Raw genomic sequence first — 21,136 nt, forward strand, 5'->3', positions numbered from 1 at the left:
AATTGTCAGATGGATCTGTACAGATGTCGAGAGGATCTCAGTATTGAGAGAACCCGGAACAAAAACCTTTTTCAGTTTTATGGACCCAGGAGCCAGGTGAAAGCAAGAGAAAAGGACTTGGAGTGGAAAAGTATTGTGTATTCAGTCAGAGTGAAAAAAAGTATCTTTAGAGTTTCCTCCCTCCTTTCCCCAATAAGGAATCTCTGCAGAGATACCCAAAGAAGGCCTCTGCCAAGTCTCCAGATAAAGAGACCTCTGAATGGGGGCCTCGTCTAGGAATGCTGACATATGTAAGAGCATGACAGGTCAGGGAGGTCTTCGTTCTTGACTGTAACTCTCATCAGAGATGGCAATTCACCAGCTGTGCACAAAATCTGGGGAGACAAGGGGGCAGCTTTCTCCCTTTAGGCCTGCCAGTAAAAGCCTTTCCCTATGGTCTGACTTGAAAAATGATATAAACGGTTTTGGCTATTACCCCAACTTCTCACTTTCAAAGAACTAACTGGTTTTCTCGATCTTCTCTATTACCTTTCTATTTATTTCATTTATTTCTGCTTTTATCTTTTTTTGCTTGCTTTGAGTTTATTTTGTTTTTCTTTTTCCATTTTCTTAAGGTGGAAGGTTATGTTGTTAATTTTTTTCACATATGCATGTTTATTACATTGATCTATTGCTTAATGCTGGAATTTGAGTTTCTAGTAAACACATCCCCCAAGTAGTGAACATAGTACTCAATAGGTAGTTTTCCAACCCTTGTCCCCCTTTCTCACTTCCTGCTGGTGGATAAAGAAATTATAATTATCCACTTGTTGATTGATGGGCATTTGGGCTGTTTCCATATTTTTGCAATTGCAAATTGTGCTGCTATAAACATGCATGCACAATTATCTTTTCATATAATGATTTCTTTTCCTCTTGGAAAATAGTGGGATTGCTGGATCAGATGTAGTTCTACTTTTAGTTCTTTAAGGAATCTTTACACTGTTCCATAGTGATTGTACTAGTTTGCATTCCCACCAGCAGTGTAAAAGTGTTCCCTTTTTACCACATCCCTGACAACATCTATTATTTTGTGATTTTTTTTACTATGGCCATTCTTGCAGGATTATGGGTGATATCGCATTATAGTTTTGATTTGCATTTCCCTGATCATTAATGATGTTGAGCATTTTTTCATATGTTTGTTGGACATTTGTATTTCTTTAGAGAATTGTCTATTCATGTTCTTAGCCCACTTTTTGATGGGATTGTTCATTTTTTTCTTGCTAATTTGTTTGAGTTCCTTGGAGATTCTGGATATAAGTCGTTTGTCAGATGTATAGATTGTGAAGATTTTCTCCCACTCTGTTGGTTGTCTGTTTACTCTTGCTGATTGTTTCTTTTGCTGTGCAGAAGCCTTTAAGTTTAATTAAGTCCCATCAATTTATCTTTGTTTTTGTTGCATTTGCTTTTGGGTTCTTGGTCATGAAGTCTTTGCCTAAGCCAATGTCTAGAAGGGTTTTTCTGATGTTATCTTCTAGAATTTTTATGGATTCAGGTCTTAGATTTAAGTCTTTGATCCATCTTGAGTTGATTTTTGTATAAGGTGAGAGATGAGGATCCAGTTTAATTCTTCTACACATGGCTTGCCAGTTATCCAAGCACCATTTGTTAAATAGAGTGTCCTTTTCCCACTTTATGTTTTTGTTTGCGTTGTTGAAGATCAGTTGGCTGTAAGCATTTGGCTTTATTTCTGGGTTCTCTATGCTATTCCATTGGTCTATGTGCCTATTTTTATACCAGTACCATGCTGTTTTGGTGACTATGACCTTACACTATAGCTTGAAATCAGGCAATGTGATGCCTCCAGATTTGTTCTCTTTGCTTAGTCTTGCTTTGGCAGTAAGGACTCTTTTTTGGTTCCATATGAATTTTAGGATTTTTTAAATAGTTTGGTGAAGAATGATGGTGGTATTTTGATAAGTATGGCATTGAATTTGTAGATTTCTCTTGGCAGTATGGCCATTTTCACAATATTGAGTCTACTCATCCATGAGCATGGGATGTGTTTCCATTTGTTTGTGTCATGCATGATTTCTTTCAGCAGTGTTTTGTAGTTTTCCTTGTAGAGGTCATTCACCTCCTTGGTTGGGTATATCCCTAAGTACTTTGTATATTTTTTGCAGCTATTGTAAAAGGATTTGAGCTCTTGATTTGATTCTCTGCTTGGTAGCTGTTGGTGTATAGCAGAGCTACTGATCTGTGTACATTAGTAAAGCGGAGTTACTGATTTGTGTACATTAATTTTGTATCCTGAAACTTTGCTGAATTCATTTATCAGTTCTAGGAGCTTTTTGGAGGAGTTTTTAGGGTTTTCTAGTGGTACGATTATATCATCAGCAAACAATGATGGTTTGACTTCTTCTTTACCAACAGGAATTGTCCTTTATTTCTTTCTCTTGTCACGTTGCTATGTCTAGAACTTCCAGTACAGTGTTGAAGAGGAGTGGTGAGAGTGGGGATTCTTGTCTTGTTTCAGTTCTCAAGGGGAATGCTTTCAACTCTTTTCCTTTCAGTATTATGTTGGCTGTTGGTTTGTCATAGATGGCTTTTATTACATTAAGGTATGTCCCTTCTATATTAATCAAGTTTCTCTGGAAAGACAGAATTGGATATATGTATATATGAAAGGGAGTTTATTAAGGAGAATTGACTCACACAATCACAAGGTGAAGTCCCACCATAGGCCATCTGCAAGATGAGGAGCAAGGAAGCTATTGGTGGATCAGTCTGAGTCCCAAAACCTCAAAAGTAGGGAAGTTGACAGTTTGGCCTTCAGCTGTGGCCACAGGCTCGAGAGTCCCTGGCAAGCCACTGGTGTAACTCCATGAGTCCAAAAGCCAAAGAACTTGGAGTCTGATGTTCGAGGGCAGGGAGCATCCAGCATGGGAGAAAGATGAAGACTGAAAGACTCAGCAAGTCTAGTCCTTCCACATCCTTCTGCCTGCCTTATTCTAGCTGCGCTAGCAGCTGATTAGATGGTGCCTACCCAGGTTGAGGGTAGACCTGTCTCTCCCAGGCCACTTACTCAAATGTTAATCTCCTTTGGCAACACTCTCACAGACACACCCAAGCAATACTTTGCACCCTTCAATCCCATCAAGTTGACATTCAGTATTAACCATCACATCTTCTATGCCAATTTTGCTGAAGGTTTTAATCATAAAGGAATCCTGGATTTTGTCAAATGCATTTTCTGTGTCTATTGAGATGATCATGTGATTGTTTTGTTTTTAATTCTGTTTATGTGGTGTATCACATTTACTGACTTGCATGTGTTAATAGGTTAATTTGGGGTTTTATTATATTTTAAAAATACAGTTTATAGCTATAAATTTCCTTCTTTTTTGAATTATATTTAAAGTTCTCACATCATTGGTCATCACAGAAATGCAAATCAAAACCACAATGAGATACCATCTCACACCAGTTAGAATGGCGATCATTAAAAAGTCGGGAAACAACAGGTGATGGAGAGGATGTGGAGAAATAGGAACACTTTTACACTGTTAGTGGGACTGTAAACTAGTTCAACCATTGTGGAAGACAGTGTGGCGATTCCTTAAGGATCTAGAACTATACATTTCCTTCTAAACACTGCTTTGGTTTCATTCCGTACACTTTGGTATCTTGTGTGTATACTAGTTTTTAATCTCAATGTACATTCTAATTTCCCTTGTGGTGTCTTCTCTGATCACTTGGTTGTTTAGGATTACATTGTTTCATTTTTGCTTATTAATGAATTTGCTTACTTTCCTTCTGTTAATTTCTAATTTCATTCCGTTGTAGTCATAAAACATACTTTGTTTATTTTCAGTTATTTTAAAGTTATTGAGATTGGTTTTGTGGACTAATATGTAGTCTGTCCTGGAGAAAGCCTCATGTTGATTTGCAGGACAGGGCTCTGGGTAACCTTGGCTGGCCCAGCTCTTTCCGCCATCTCACTTGTAATTTTCAGAATGGCTGTAGAATGTGCCAAGAACACAGCACTGTGAGATAAGGAGAAACTGTTTGGAACAATCTGGGCTCTATTTCTGTTCCTCCTAGAACAGGATGTCCTACAATGTTTTAGCACAGTAATCTAAGTTGTCTCTGTAGTATAAAACATAGAGCAGAGTGCTTTTGGGGTTCCTCAGTTGCAGTGAGATGTGAAGCACTTGCAGAGACTCAGTCCACCACCCTAGGCAGCTTTTCCGAGACTTAGGGACTGGCTTGCCGTGATTCATAGCTTCTGCTGTCCCTTGCTACCTGCCTGTGAGTAACTGAATTGCTTTTCTTAATTTGTATGAGTGTTCTATCTCACTGGACTTCTGCAAGTGATAAAAATTACAGCCCAAGATGTAGTGTACAGAAGTGTTTCAACTTTTGGTTCTGGTGGTTGGCATTGTGATGATCTTTGTTATTCTCCATGTAGTAGTGGTTCTCCCCTAGAATTGGTAAATGGCTCATGGTGAGCCTGGTTCGTGAGACTTGTGAAGAATGTATATTCTGCTGTTGTTCTGTGGAGTGTTCTATAAATATAATTTAGGTCCATCTGATTTATAGTGTTGTTCAAGTCTTCTGTTTCCTTAGTATTATATCTAGTCGTTCTATTCATTACTGAAAGTGAGGTATTGGAGTCTTCACCTATTATTGTTGAATTGCACATTTCTCCATCAGTTCTATCAGTTTTGCTCCGTGTATTTTGAGGCTCTTGATCATTATGATTGCATACACATGTGTAATAGTCATATCTTCTTTATGGATTGACCCTTTTTTCATAAAATGTCCTTTTTGTAAATGATTTTTAATTATTAAAGTTAAATTATAATTATTGAATTAATCCTGTTTACAATAATAGTTTTAAGTCTATTTTATCTGATGGTAGTATAGTTACTCCAGTTCTCTTTTGGTTATTGCTTGTATGATATATCTTTTTCTATCCTTTTATTTTCAGTCTAATTCTGTCTTTGAATTTTAAAATATATCTGTTGTAGTCAGCATGTAGTTGAATCATGGTTTTTTTTTTTTTTTTTTTTTTTTGAGACGGAGTCTCGCTCTGTCACCCAGGCTGGAGTGCAGTGGTGCGATCTCCTCTCACAGCAAGCTCCGCCTCCCGGGTTCACGCCATCCTCCTGCCTCAGCCTCCCAAGTAGCTGGGACTACCCGCGCCCACCACCACGCCTGGCTAATTTTTTGTATTTTTAGTAGAGATGGGGTTTCACTGTGTTAGCCAGGATGCTCTCGATCTCCTGACCTCGTGATCCGCCCGCCTCGGCCTCCCAGAGTGCTGGGATTAAAGGCGTGAGCCACTGAATCATGTTTTTTAATGGTCTCTGCTTTTAAGTAGAGGTTTAATCTATTTAAATTTAATGTAATTACTGATAAAGTAGGATATATGACTGAGATTTTGTCATTTTTTTATGTATGTCTTATGTAATTTCTGTTCCTTTATTACTCTATTACTGCTTTCTTTTGTGTTACATAGGATTTTTCCAATGTACTGTTTTAATTCCTGAGTAGTTTCTTTTGCTATCTATTTTTGTAGGATTATTAGTACCTAAATTTATAATAACCTAGTTTAATGTCTACTTAATCTCAATATTTTATAAAACCTTTGCTCTTATACAGTCCCATTTCCTCTTTTTTTTTTTTTTTTTTTTTTTTTTGAGACGGAGTCTCCCTCTGTTGCCCAGGCTGGAGTGCATTGGCTGGATCTCAGCTCACTGCAAGCTCCGCCTCCTGGGTTTACGCCATTCTCCTGCCTCAGCCTCCCGAGTAGCTGGGACTACAGGCGGCCGCCACCTCGTCTGGCTAGTTTTTTGTATTTTTTTTAGTAGAGACGGGGTTTCACCATGTTAGCCAGGATTGTCTCGATCTCCTGACCTCGTGATCCGCCCGTCTCGGCCTCCCAAAGTGCTGGGATTACAGGCTTGAGCCACCGCGCCCGGCCTCCTCTTCTTTATTTATCTATTATTGCTGTGCAAATTGTATGTTTATACACAGTATGCCCATCAGCACGAGTTTATAATTATTGCTTTTTTTAATACCATTGTCTTTTAAATCAAACAGGAAAAATATTAGAAACAAAAAATTCTATACTGTCTTTTATATCTACTTATGCAATCTGTTTGACTGGTTCTTTATCTCTGCATATTGATATGAGTTACCGTTTAGAATAATTTCATTTTAGCCTTAGGAACTATCTTTAGGTTCCAAATCTTTGCTATTATGAATAGTGCCACAATAAACATATGTGTGCATGTGTCTTTATAGTAGAATTATTTATATTCCTTTGGATATATACCCTATAATGGGATTGCTGGGTCAAATGGTACTTCTAGTTCTAGATCCTTGAGGAATAGCCACACTGTCTTCCACAATGGTTGAACTAATTTACACTCCCACCCACAGTGTAAAAGCATTAATAGACTGGATAGAGAAAATGTGGCACATATACACCATGGAATACTATGCAGCTGTAAAAAAAGGATAAGTTCGTGTCCTTTGCAGGGACATGGATGAAGCTGGAAACCATCATTCTCAGCAAACTACCACAATAACAGACAACCAAACACTGCATCTTCTCACTCACAAGTGGGAGTTGAACAATGAGAACAGATGGACACAGGGAGGGGAACATCATGCACTGGGCCTGTGGGGGGCTGGGGACTAGGGGAGGGATAGCATTAGGAAAAATACCTAATGTAGGTGTCAGGTTGATGGGCAAACTGCCATAGCACATGTATACCTATATAACAAAACTGCACGTTCTGCACATGTACCACAGAATTTAAAGTATATAAAAATAAAGAACTACCTTTGGTGTTTCTTATAGGGTAGGTCTTCTAATGACAACGTCTCTCAGTGTTTGATTATATGGGAATGTCTTAATTTTTCCCTCTTTTTTTGAGGTACAGTATTACCATATGGAGAATACTTGGTTGACAGTTTTTTCTTTATTCACTTTGAGAATGTCATTTCATTACCTTTAGGCCTCCATGATTTTTTTTAAATCAGAAATTAACTTAATTTCTCATTTTAATTATCTAGTCTTAGTCTGCTAATGCTGGTCTAACAAGATATCTGATATTGGGTAATTTGAAAAAATAGAAATGTATTTCTCACAGCTCTGAAGGCTGAGAAGTCCAAGATCAAAGTGCTGGCATTTGATGTCTGGTGAGGGCCTTGTTGCTACATCCTCACATGGTGAAAAAAATGAAAGGGCAAAAAAGGACAAGCTAGTTCCCTCCAGTCTTTACATAAGGCACTAATTCCATTATGAGGGCAGAGCCCTAATGGCCAATATTACCTCCTAAAAGACTCCACCTTTTACTTCACCTTTTAATACTGTTGCACTGGAGATTAAGTTTGAGCATGAATTTTGGAGGGGACGCAAACATTCAAATCATAGCAATACTATTGAGGATTCTTTGTATGTGTTGAGCTTCTTCTCTCTTGTTACTTTCATGGTTATTGCTTTGGCTTTGGCTTTCGGCAGTTTGCTTCTGAGATTTTTAAGTGTAGATCTCTTGGAGTTTATTCTACTTTGATTTACCTGTGCTTCTTGGATGTGTAGACTAATGTTTGGCATCAAATTCGGAAGACTTGGCTTAATTTTTCACATTTTATTTATGTCTTTATCACCTCTTTGTTTTGACTCTTATTGTACATAGATTGATATATTTGATAGTGTCCCATAGGACTCTGAAGCTCTATTAATTTTTCTTCACTCTTCTTTCTTCCTATTCTTCAGGCTGGATAATCTTGATTAACCTCCCTTTGAGTTTACTGATCCTTCTGCCAGTTGAACCTTCTATTGAGTCCCCCTACTAAAGTTTTCATTTCAGTTATTGCACTCTCCAACTCAGAACTTTCTCTGTTTCTTTTTTAAAAATCCTATCTCTGTATCAATAATTTCTATTTGATGAGACATTGTGTGTGTGTTTTTTTTTTTAGGTAGCTTTCTGAAAATATTTAAAATAGCTGATTATAGAGTAGACAACATCTTTTCTAGTATATCCAACATCTGATATTCTTCCCAGAGAGTTTCTATCCTATCGTTTCACTCTCGTATATAGCCTATATTTTTTTGTTTCTTAGCATGTTCTGTAATAATTATTGGGAACTAGACATTTGAGATGGTATTATGTGGAATCTCTGAAAATCAGATTTCGCCTATCCCTAGGGTTTGTTTCTGTTGCTGTTGTTCTATGTTTTATTTGTTTAATTCATTTCTGAACAACTATGTAAAATCTGTATTCTTTGTCATGTGTGGCCACTAAAATCTTTACTCATTAGTGATCAACTAATAATTAGATGCAGATTTGCTTAAATGCCTGAAAGCAGTAAGTCTCCCAGTCTTTGCTGAGGGACTCAGTGTGTGTGGTGGGGTTTGCCTTCAATGTCAGGCAGGCAGTTTACAACTCTCTTAATTCTCACTTCCTGATTACACAAGGCCTCAAATTCAGCCAGAAGTGAGAACATAGGGCCTTCTTAGGTCTTTCCTGTGCATGTGCATAAACCAATTTATAAGTGGCTTTCTTGATTCTGGGAAATATTTCAGAACTTTTTAAAACCTCCTATGGACATTTCATTCCCCGGGTTTTCTTTTTGGATGTTTTGTTCCACTTGTTTAGCCCTATGTGTTATCAAAATTTCAAGTAGTTATAGTATTAAACTACTGCTACCGATTGTTTTTGACAAACGCCCCAGGAAAAAGGCTATTCACACTGGTAGAGTTCTGAATTGGGTCAAATAAAGATAAGCCTTTTGAATATTTCCATGCTCTTGCATTAATTATACAAAAGGACAAAAAAAAAAAAAAAAAAAAAAGACAAGATTTTGAGTGGGATTATTCAGGGAACTACCGATAGCTGAAATGACAGTTTTCTGGGAAGAAGGTGTAGGAGAAGCTCCTGCCCCCACACCACCTTTTTTTTTTTTTTTTTTTTTTTAACTGTCCCATGTCCATGAGGCTGCGGGCTTTTACCATGACTGCAGGGGGCTTGGTTTCTAAGGCTCTCAAAGGACTGGGGAACCGGGATGGGACTAGGACGAAATAAATACCACTGAGTTCACTGTTCTTACTGAAATTTAGCTGTTGTACTTGAGTAAATGATCTTGAGATTGTTGGAAGCCTTTGGTTAATTTCTAGAGTTCTGAAAGAGAAAAATTTAACTGTTTTTGTCAGAGTTCCTCTTGCTTTTATGAAGGAGATGTTTTTGTATGTCCTTACTCTGCCACTCTCAATGACATGTAGCAGCATTTCTTGAGATGGCATTCTTCTTCTTGTTTTCCAGGGGGTTTTGACTGAAACAAGTTATAGGCAGTAGTATGTATTAATATAGCAAATATTTTTATAATAAACTTGTACTTTTATTTGCTTATTTTTTTAAGAGAAATATTTGTTGAAATTAAAAACTTCTTAAAAACAAAGCTTTTGACATATTAATATAATCCAAATGAGTTTAACTTTTAAATATATCATCTTGATCCATACAAGTTTCTAAATGATGAATTGGCCTTGAAACCATTCGATTGAAAAGAGAATGATTGTCCAAGGTACAGTCACTGTTATTATTCTTATGTTGATTATTACTGATTATAACAACTATATATTGAGTTTTGCTATGTGAAATGTTCAATGCTATTTTCTGGGAGAAATATAAAGCAGAAGAAATCTATATTTGCAATTTAATACAAAAAATTCCATTATTAATCACTATAGTTATCAGTCACCAATATTTAAACATATAAAATTTATTTTACAGATAAGTGAATAAATCAGATTTCCTTTTTACTTAAAGAAACAGATATGACATATTACTAATTGATAAAAAAGATTTTCTGCATTATAGCTTTTATTTTATAATATACTGTACATAATTTTTAATTACAATGACAAAAGAAATGTAACCTTCCTTCTAACGTTTATTTACTGCTTTTATGTCTTTCCATACTTTCCAGTATCTCTTTTTATGAATGCAAATAACACAAATTATTTTGATTAATATGTTCATAATTTTAGAACATGGGGTAAGAAAAACAGTCTTTAAAGAAAACATGAACAAGAAAGCATTTGCTGATTCCCAAATGTCAGATGCCAATGAGTTTGGTGATTCTTTCCATTGCAGTTGTGTGTGTGGGCAGTAATGCAGTTCAAGTTTTCCTTCCTTTTTCTGTTTCTTGTCATGTTGGTTTTAGACTACTGCTATTAGGTGTAGCTGAAACCCATCTCACGTTGAGTGAGCCTGAAGATAATTTCTCCCTATATCCTTTGTAATCTCATTCCCCTATTGATGGTAAGCATCTTTATTTCCAGCCAAGTAAGAATCAGTTTGCAAGTCTTTTGTTGCAAGATGAGGATTTGGTCCCCCCAAAATTAAAATGATAAATACTTTTATATCTACAAAAATGTTACATTTCAGTGAGAGATCTGGTGGGTAGACTTACTTTCAGAAAATGTTTCATGCAGTATTAGATTTGAATGCTCCTTGTGTGTTCTCTTCCAAACCATAAATAGGTGATCCTCAAAGGAGTAAAGTGGAATATTAAATGTAAATGCTGATCCAAACTATTTACTTAGGTTTTGGGTGTCTCAAAGACTGAATTGAACAAAATATTTAAAATTATTTTTTTCCTTGATGCTTCTGGAAAATCACCTTTTTTTTGCATATGAACAAGAAGACTTTGAGGAGAACAGGGTCGTATTATAATGACTGTATCACTACCATTATAGGATTCTTTACAGAAGGAAAAAAATACAAATAAGCCTCCAATCTTAATTTAGCCAATAAAAATTCCTCATGTTTACTTACTGGATTTAGAAAATAAGGGTATAATGGACTAGTGAATTTGATGTTTACTACCTTTTATTTCCCTGTTCTTATGATATAAATGCTGATAAGAGGAGTCATATTAAAAAGAAAAAAGAAGACAAGCGGAAGTCTAGACACTGTACCTTAGTGAGTTCCAACCTTTTCTAATTACTCTGTTAGGCACTGTGATGCTGATCTATGACTGAAACAAGGATAATGATATCTATTTCTCAAATTTTATATAGATTTTGGAAAATGTGAAGGTTAAAGTGCTATACACACATGAAGCATTATTGTAGATAATATATTGTAGATAATATTCATTTGTGCTGCAAGGGAAAGAAATGCATTAAAAGCTGAGAAGAAGAAATAAAGTTTTTAGCAACTATGCTAAAAAGTTAGAGAACAAGTTTCTGGACAGATGAGAGTGTGTTATAAGCCAAATACATTAATTTGTTTAATACATATTTCTCAATAGTTTGTCAGTGAATCTGAAGTGTGGTTATAATTTTCTTCATATTCCAACCTGATAGACTTTCGTGGCACTGGTCATTTTCACTATCATTATTTCTACCACCATCCCAACAATGTAAACAAATAATATTTAAGAAAGTCCCATATTTATATAGTGCCATTTGTGGCAAACAGTGCTAAGCATTTACCAAACTAGTTTTCATTCTTCTGGGCACATAGCTAAAACCACAGTTTCCAGCTTGCCTGGCAATTAGGAGATGCATGTGGCCAAATTCTGCACAATACAATGTGTGTGAAAGTGATGTAATGCAATTCAGATCTGAACTTAAAAATACTCCCCTTTATAACTCTTGAGCTTTTTTCCTAACTTTTAGCTTAACAGAGAGGGCTCCATGGATCCAGAAAAAGGAAGGGCCCAAGGGGAAAGGAGCCCAGGTCCCCCCAACAACTGAATGGAGTGCAACATGACTCTCCTTTCTCCCACAACCCACTCTCATTGAAACATGACTGAGTGAAATATTTTCACTGTGCTAAGTCATTGAAATTTTGGGATTTTTTTTTATATCAGTTCACCTATCTTTACTATTCTTACATTGTAATATTCTATTGTCCGTTTAATATAATATTCTGGCTATTTTATGAAAATAACCTGTCTATGTAGTCAATTTAGAGTTCAGTTAGTTGGATAAATAATATTTGTAATGATTATCTGTCTGACAGGGTATGAACTAAATAACTGACCAGCTGATCAAATCTTCAAAAATCAACCTGGTGTTTGAATATTACATTTGCAAATATAACCATAGTGCTTGCTTTCTGGAAGTTTAAGGTAAAACCTTCAGTTTCCATATTGACATATGAATGAGATGTTAAAAGTTGTTAACTGTCTGGGTTTCTATTTTTGTGAGAGATTACTAAGCCTTGCAGTAGGAAAATAACCAGACACACAATGGCCAGTTGGTTTTACCTCTTTCAAGTATGGAGAATCACTGAAGGACAAAATGGAGAACTGCTGACATATTTGGCCAAGAAAAATGAGTTGAACAGAATTCCTGCCAATTTGAGCAAATGTTGCCTTAGACAACAAAGTTAAACAAAGTGCAAAAAGATAAGTTTAGGTTTAACTGTTGGAATGATGTTGGTTGTAATTTTCTTGAAGCTAAAAAGCAGACACTCCTGCAATCAATAAAATTCAGCATCTCTTCGGGATGAAAACTGTCATCAAACTAGGAATAGAAAATAAAGGCCCTATATAACAAACACACTACCAACATCATATTGAACAAAGTTGAAAAATATCTTATCCAACTCCAAAAATAACTCTAAACAAGGATATGATGACTACCAACAAGTTTAGAAGAGCCAAGATATTAAGCTTTCTAATAGGAAGTCAAAGCCTTCACATACAGAAAAATTAATAAGCTCTTTTGTCATCAAATGCACCTTTTCATCACAAAAGAAAAGATTATTAACAATATAGTTATAATGGTGAACTTAGAACGTTTGAATTTCTGAATATTATAGCTGGAAAACTGCTATACAAACAAATATACTTAGAAACTGAATACTAGGTCATCACTCAGTATTCCAGTAAATACAAAGAACCATTGACACATGCCTCAGGAACATAAAAATATAGACTGTTAAAACAGTTCATCAGAGGGACCCAGTAGACTGTTAAAACAGTTCATCAGAGGGACCCAGTCTAAATTATATAATTATGGTACAAAAATGAAATCTCATAATATGTGTTAAGAAGGACAATTGAGTGTAGCTTCTCATTCTCAAAAAAGACAGAGATCCATCTATAAGGTGACATCTTTATAACCCTTGTATATACCTGCTTTCATGCTATGTTCCATAAAATCAATGATGATTCTGAAGAACCAGAGTTTGATACACTTAAGTCATTTGAAAGAGTCACTTTGAGTCAGGAACTGAAAGTTCTTGTTGTAGTCTGTTTTCTGCTGCTATAGCAGAATACCACAGACTGAGTAACTCCATAAAAGAGATTTATTTCCTGGAGTTCTGGAGGCTGGGAAGATTGAAAGGGTTGTATCTGGTAAGGGCCTTCTTGCTGTGTTATAACATGGCAGAAGGCATCACATGGCAAGGGAGCACACAAAAGGAAGAAAGAAAATTCAGCGGAACTTATTCTTTCTATCAGGAGTCCACTCCCATGATAACTAATTCACTTTTCACTAATTCATTCACAAAGGCAACGCCTTCGTGGCATAATCACCTCTTAATGGTGCCAACTCCTAATACTATTACAATGGCAATTAAATTTCAACATGAGTTTTAAAGGGGACATTCATATCATAGCAGTTCTGTACCTTAGTGATTTTACCCTATCACTAAAGAGAGGTAAGCTTTAGCCTGAAAATGCTGGATCTTTTTCTCTTTGGTATTCTCTTACCCAGAAGGATTAGCTTCCTGGAAATGGTAAGGGATGCAAACATTAAAGCCATTTCAAAACTCTGCTTTTTGCTGAGATAACTGCCAGTTAAGATTCATAGATATAGGGTGTGCGAGCAAGATGGCTGAATAGGAACAGCTCCAGCCTCCAGCTCCCAGCGTGAGCAACACAGAAGATGGGTGATTTCTGCATTTTCAACTGAGGTACCGGGTTCATCTCACTGGGGAGTGCTGGACAATTGGTGCTGGTCAGCTAGTGCAGCCCAACCAGTGAGAACTGAAGCAGGGTGAGGCATCGCATCACCTGGGAAGGGCAAGGGGGAAGGGAAACCCCCTAGAAACTGAGACACAACACCTGGAAAATCGGGTAACTCCCACCCTGATATTGTGCTTTACCAAGGGTCTTAGCAAACAGCACATCAGGAGATTATATCCCACACCTGGCTGAGAGGGTCCCACGCCCACGGAGCCTCCCTCATTGCTAGCACAGCAGTCTGAGATCTAACTGCAAGGCAGCAGTGAGGCTGGGGGAGGGGTGCCCGCCATTGCTGAGACTTAAGTAGGTAAACAAAGCATCTGGAAAGCTCGAATTGGGTGGAGCCCACCGCAGCTCAAGGAGACCTGCCTGTCTCTGTAGACTCCACCTCTGGGGACAAGTCATAGAACAAAAAAAAAAAAAATAAGCTGCAGAAACCTCTGCAGATGTTAATGACCCTGTCTGACAGCTTTGAAGAGAGCAGTGGATCTCCCAACATGGAGGTTGAGATCTAAGAACAGACAGTATGCCTGCTCAAGTGGGTCCCTGACTCCTGAGTAGCCTAACTGGGGGACATCCCCCACTAGGTGCAGACCGACACCTCACACCTCACACGGTGGGGTACACCCCTGAGACGAAGCTTCCAGAGCAAGAATCAGACAGCAGCACTCGCTGTTCAGCAATATTCTATCTTCTTCAGACTCCACTGCTGATACCCAGCCAAACAGGGTCTGGAGTGCACCTCAAGCAATCTCCAACAGACCTACAGCTAAGGGTCCTGACTGTTAGAAGGAAAACTAACAAAAAGGACACCCACACCAAAACCCCATCAGTACGCCATCAGCATCAAAGACCAAAGGCAGATAAAACCACAAAGATGGGGAAAAAGCAGGGCAGAAAAGCTGGAAATTCAAAAAATCAGAGCACATCTCCCCCTCCAAAGGAATGCAGCTCATTGCCAACAACGGATCAAAGTCGGACGGAGAATGACTTTGACGAGTTGAGAGAAGAGGACTTCAGTCGATCAAACTTCTCAGAGTTAAAGGAGGAACTACGTACCAGCGCAAAGAAACTAAAAATCTTGAAAAAAGAATGGAAGAATGGATAAGTAGAATAATCAATGCAGAGAAGGTCATAAATGAACTGATAGAGATAAAAACCATGACACGAGAGTATGTGACAAATGCACAAGCTTCAGTAACTGATTCGATCAACTGGAAGGAAGAGTATCAATGATTGAAGATCAAATGAATGACATATAGCGAGAAGGGAAGTCTAGAGATAAAAAAGGAAAAAGATATGAACAAAGCCTCCAAGAAATATGGGATTATGTGAAAAGACCAAATCTACGTCTGATCGGGTGCCTGAAAGTGAGGGGGAAAATGGAACCAAGTTGGAAAACACTCTGCAGGTTGTCATCCAGGAGAACTTCCCCAGCCTAGTAAGGCAGGCCAACATTCAAATTCAGGAAATACAAAGAATGCCACAAAGATACTCCTCAAGAAGAGCAACTCCAAGACACATAATTGTCAGATTCACCAAAGTGGAAATGAAGGAAAAAATCTTAAGGGCAGCCAGAGAGAAAGGTCAGGTTATCCACAAAGGGAAGCCCATCAGACTAACAGCAGATCTCTCAGCAGAAACTCTACAAGCCAGAAGAGAGTGGGGGCCAATATTCAACATTCTTAAAGAAAAGAATTTTAAACCCAGAATTTCATATCCAGCCAAACTAAGTTTCATAAGTGAAGGAGAAATAAAATCCTTTACAGACAAGTAAATGCTTAGAGATTTTGTCACCACCAGGCCTGCCCTACAAGAGATCCTGAAGGAAGCATTAAACATGGAAAGGAACAACCAGTACCAGCCATTGCAAAAACATGCCAAAATGTAAAGACCATTGATGCTAGGAAGAAACTGCATCAACTAACGAGCAAAATAAGCAGCTAATATAACAATGACAGGATCAAGTTCACACATAACAATATTAACCTTAAATGTAAATGGACTAAATGCTCCAATTAAAAGACACAGACTGGGAAATTGGATAAAGAGTCAAGACCCATCAGTCTGCTGTATTCAGGAGACCCATCTCACATGCAGAGACACACATAGGCTCAAAATAAAGGGATGGAGGAAGATCTACCAACCAAATGGAGAACAAAAAAAAGCAGGGGTTTCAATCCTTCTCTCTGATAAAACAGACTTTAAACCATCAAAGATCAAAAGAGACAAAGAAGGCCATTACATAATGGTAAAGGGATCAATTCAACAGGAAGAGCTAACTATCCTAAATATACATGCACCCAATACAGGAGCACCCAGATTCATAAAGCAAGTCCTTAGAGACTTACAAAGAGACTTAGACTCCCATACAATAATAATGGGAGACTTCAACACCCCACTGTCAACATTAGACAGATCACAAGACAGAAAGTTAACAAGAATATCCAGAAATTGAACTCAGCTCTGCAACACGCAGACCTAACAGACATCTGCAGAACTCTCCACCCCAAATCAACAGAATATACATTCTTCTCAGCACCACATCGCACTGATTCCAAAATTGACCACATAATTGGAAGTAAAACACTCCTCAGCAAATGTACAAGAACAGAAATTATAACAAACTGTCTCTCAGACCACAGTGCAATCAAACTAGAACTCAGGACTAAGAAAATCAATCAAAACCGCTCAACTACATGGAAACTGAACAACCTGCTCCTGAATGACTACTAGGTGCATAACGAAATGAAGGCAGAAATAAAGATGTTCTTTGAAACCAAAGAGAACAAAGATACAACATACCAGAATCTCTGGGACACATTTAAAGCAGTGTGTAGAGGGAAATTTATAGCACTAAATGCCCACAAGAGAAAGCAGGAGAGATCTAAAATTGACACCCTAACATCACAATTAAAAGAACTAGAGAGGCAAGAGCAAACACACTCAAAAGCTAGCAGAAGGCAAGAAATAACTAAGATCAGAGCAGAACTAAAGGAGATACAGACACAAAAAACCCTCCAAAAAAATCAATGACTTCAGGAACTGATTTTTTGAAAAGATCAACAAAATTGATAGACCGCTAGCAAGATTAATAAAGAAGAAAAGAGAGAAGAATCAAATAGACACAGTAAAAAATGATAAAGGGGATATCACCATTGACCCCACAGAAATACCAACTACCATCAGAGAATACTATAAACACCTGTATGCAAATAAACTAGAAAACCTAGAAGAAATGGATAATTTCCTGGACACTTACAATCTCCCAAGACTAAACCAGGAAGAAGTTGAATCCCTGAATACACCAATAGCAGGCTCTGAAATTGAGGCAATAATTAATAGCCTACCAACCAAAAAAAGTCCAGGACCAGACGGATTCACAGCTGAGTTCTACCAGAGGTACAAGGAGGAGCTGGTACCATTCCTTCTGAAACTATTCCTATTAATAGAAAAAGAGAGAATCCTCCCTAACTCATTTTATGAGGTCAACATCATCCTGATACCAAAGCTTGGCAGAGACACACACACAAAAAAGAGAATTTTAGACCAATATCCCTGATGAACATCAATGCAAAAATCCTCAATAAAATACTGGCAAACTGAATCCAGCAGCACATCAAAAAGCTTATCCACCATGATCAAGTGGGCTTCATCCCTGGAATGCAAGGCTGGTTCAACATACGCAAATCAATAATCGTAACCCAGCATATAAACAGAACCAAAGACAAAAACCACATGATTGTCTCAATAGATGCAGAAAAGGCCTTTGACAAAATTCAACAGACCTTCATGCTAAAAATGCTCAATAAATTTGGTATTGATGGAACGTATCTCAAAATAATAAGAGGTATTTATGACAAACCCACAGCCAATATCATACTGGATGGGCAAAAACTGGAAGCATTCCCTTTGAAAACTGGCACGAGACAGGGATGCCATCTCTCACCACTCCTATTCAACATAGTGTTGGAAGTTCTGGCTAGGGCAATCAAGGAAGAGAAAGAAATAAAGGGTATTCAGTCAGGAAAAGAAAAAGTCAAATTGTCCCTGTTTGCAGATGACATGATTGTATATTTAGAAAACCCCATCATCTCAGCCCATAATCTCATTAAGCTGATAAGCAACTTCAGCAAGGTCTCAGGATACAAAATCAATGTGCAAAAATCACAAGCATTCTTATACAGCAGTAACAAACAGAGAGCCAAATCATGAATGAACTTCCATTCACAATTGCTTCAAAGAGAATAAAATACCTAGGAATCCAACTTACAAGGGATGTCAAGGACCTCTTCAAGGAGAACTACAAACCACTCATCAGTGAAATAAAAGAGGACACCAACAAATGGAAGAACATACAATGCTCATGGATAGGAAGAATCCATATCGTGAAAATGGCCATACTGCCCAAGGTAATATATGGATTCAATGCCATCCCCATCAAGCTACCAATGACTTTCTTCACAGAATTGGAAAAAACGGCTTTAAAGTTCGTATGGAATGAAAAAAGACCCTGCATTGCCAAGACAATCCTAAGTCAAAAAAACAAAGCTGGAGGCATCATGCTACCTGACTTCAAACTATACTACAAGGCTACAGTAACCAAAACAGCATGGTACTGGTACCAAAACAGAGATATAGACCAATGGAACAGAACAGAGTCCTCAGAAATAATACCACACATCTACAGCCATCTGATCTTTGACAAACCTGAGAGAAACAAGAAATGGGGAAAGGATTCCCTATTTAATAAATGGTGCTGGGAAAATTGGCTAGCCATAAGTAGAAAGCTGAAACTGGATCCTTTCCTTACTCCTTATACAAAAATTAATTCAAGATGGATTAGAGACTTAAATGTTAGACCTAAAACCATAAAAACCCTAGAAGAAAACCTAGGTAATACCATTCAGGACATAGGTATGGGCAAGGACTTCATGTCTAAAACACCAAAAGCAACGGCAACAAAAGCCAAAATTGACAAATGGGATCTAATTAAACTAAAGAGCTTCTGCACAGCAAAAGCAACTACCATCAGAGTGAACAGGCAACCTACAGAATGGGAGAAAATGTTTGCAATCTACTCATCTGACAAAGGGCTAATATCCAGAACCTACAAAGAACTCAAACAAATTTACAAGAAAAAAAAACCCCATCAAAAAGTAGGCAAAGGATATGAATAGACATTTCTCAAAAGAAGACATGTATACAGCCAACAGGCACATGAAAAAAATGCTCGTCATCACTGGCCATCAGAGAAATGCAAATCAAAACCACCATGAGATACCATCTCACACCAGTTAGAATGGCAATCATTAAAAAGTCAGGAAAGAACAGGTGCTGGAGAGGATGTGGAGAAATAGGAACAGTTTTACACTGTTGGTGGGATTGTAAACTGGTTCAACCATTTTGGAAAACAGTATGGCGATTCCTCAAGGATCTAGAACTAGAAATACTGTATGACCTAGCCATCCCATTACTGGGTATACACCCAAAGGATTATAAATCATGCTGCTATAGAGACACATGCACACATATGTTTATTGTGGCAGTATTCACAATAGTAAAGACTTGGAATCAACCCAGATGTCCATCAGTGACAGACTGGATTAAGAAAATGTGACACATATACACCATGGAATACTATGCAATCATAAAAAAGGATGAGTTTGTGTCCTTTGTAGGGACATGGATGTAGCTGGAATCCATCATTCTCAGCAAACTATCACAAGAACAGAAAACCAAACACCACATGTTCTCACTCATAGGCGGGAATTGAACAATGAGATCACTTGGACTCAGCACACCAACATGGCACAAGTATACATATGTAACAAACCTGCACGTTGTGCACATGTACCCTAGAACTTAAAGTATAATAAAAAAAAAAAGATTCATAGATATAGATATACATATTATGCCTGAGAATATAGTTGACCTAAATAAGATTCACTAAGTATGAAAATATTAAACAAAATCAGACAATTAGTAGCTTTAATAAATGTGTACATATTGAAGCAACTAAAGTACCAAACATTTATTTTGTAAATTAAGATAAAAATTAGAGGCAACTGACAAAGTAATTCAGGAGAAAACATATACATGGTGAATTAGTTTAAAAAGTGCTTTATGACAGCTTTGGAAGAAATACAAAGACAAAAATAATGACATTACTTTTATTATCTGTTTCATTAATAACAATGACCTTTATATAAAGATTTTCATAGCAAATAGTCTAATGATCTTATATTAATACTTTAGTTTTTTAAGAAGTTATCTTTTACCATTCACATCTCTTTTGAAAAGCACTTTTATTAGACTTTCAATGAGATGAGAAAATTGTTTTTATTCTTCCAAAGTCTCAGCACTGTTTCCACATTTTATTCAGATGTTTTTCTGAAAATAATGGTTCATCAGAGGATAAAGGTGGGAAGAAAAATCAGGTGAAGCTTGTTAAAAGAGTATGACACTGGTAAATAGACATGTTTGCATGGGCTCTCTTAAAAAAAAAACCTTTTAAGTACAGAAGTACATGTGCAGGTTTGTTATATAGGTAAACCTGTGTCATGACAGTTTGTTGTACAGATTATTTCATCATCCAAGTGTTAAACCTCATACCCACTCGTTTTTTTCCTCATCCTGTCCTTCCTCCCACCCTCAACCCTCCAAAAGGTCCCAGTGTGTGTTGTTCCTTTCTGTGTGTCCATGTGTTCTCATCATTTAGCTTCCACTTATAAGTGAGAACATGTGGTACTTGGTTTGCTGTTTCTGCTTTAGTTTGGTAAAGATAATGGCCTCTAACTCCATTCATGTCCCTGCAAAGGACATGATCTCGTTCTTTTTTATAGTTGCATAGTATTCCATGGTGTGTGTGTGTGTGTGTATGCATATTTCCTTTATATAGATAGATGATCGGTATCACATTTTCTTAATCCAGTCTATCATTGATGGGCATTTAGATTGATGATTATATGTCTTTGCTATTGTGAATAGTGCTGCAATAAACATACGTGTTCATGTGTCTTTATAATAGACCAATTTATATTCCTTTGGGCATATATCCTGTAATGGTATTGCTGGGTCAAATAGTAATTCTGTCTTTTGGTCTTTGAGGAATTGCCATACCATCTTCCACAATGGCTGAACTAATTTA

At 37.2% G+C, this 21,136-nt stretch overlaps 1 long non-coding RNA gene across 2 annotated transcripts in view; it reads left to right on the forward strand.

Annotated features, from left to right (window-relative positions):
• Positions 1-4,171: 4,171 nt before the first annotated feature.
• Positions 4,172-21,136, forward strand: part of LOC117089849 — a 75,112-nt gene continuing 58,147 nt past the window's right edge. For both annotated transcript variants that reach the window (XR_004439778.1, XR_004439777.1), the window contains exon 1: positions 4,172-4,293. This is a non-coding gene — a long non-coding RNA (uncharacterized LOC117089849). The remainder of the gene's footprint in view (positions 4,294-21,136) is intronic.

This window comes from Trachypithecus francoisi, unplaced genomic scaffold, assembly GCF_009764315.1.
Source record: "Trachypithecus francoisi isolate TF-2019V2 unplaced genomic scaffold, Tfra_2.0 Lachesis_group11, whole genome shotgun sequence".
Taxonomy (NCBI): Eukaryota; Metazoa; Chordata; class Mammalia; order Primates; family Cercopithecidae; genus Trachypithecus; species Trachypithecus francoisi.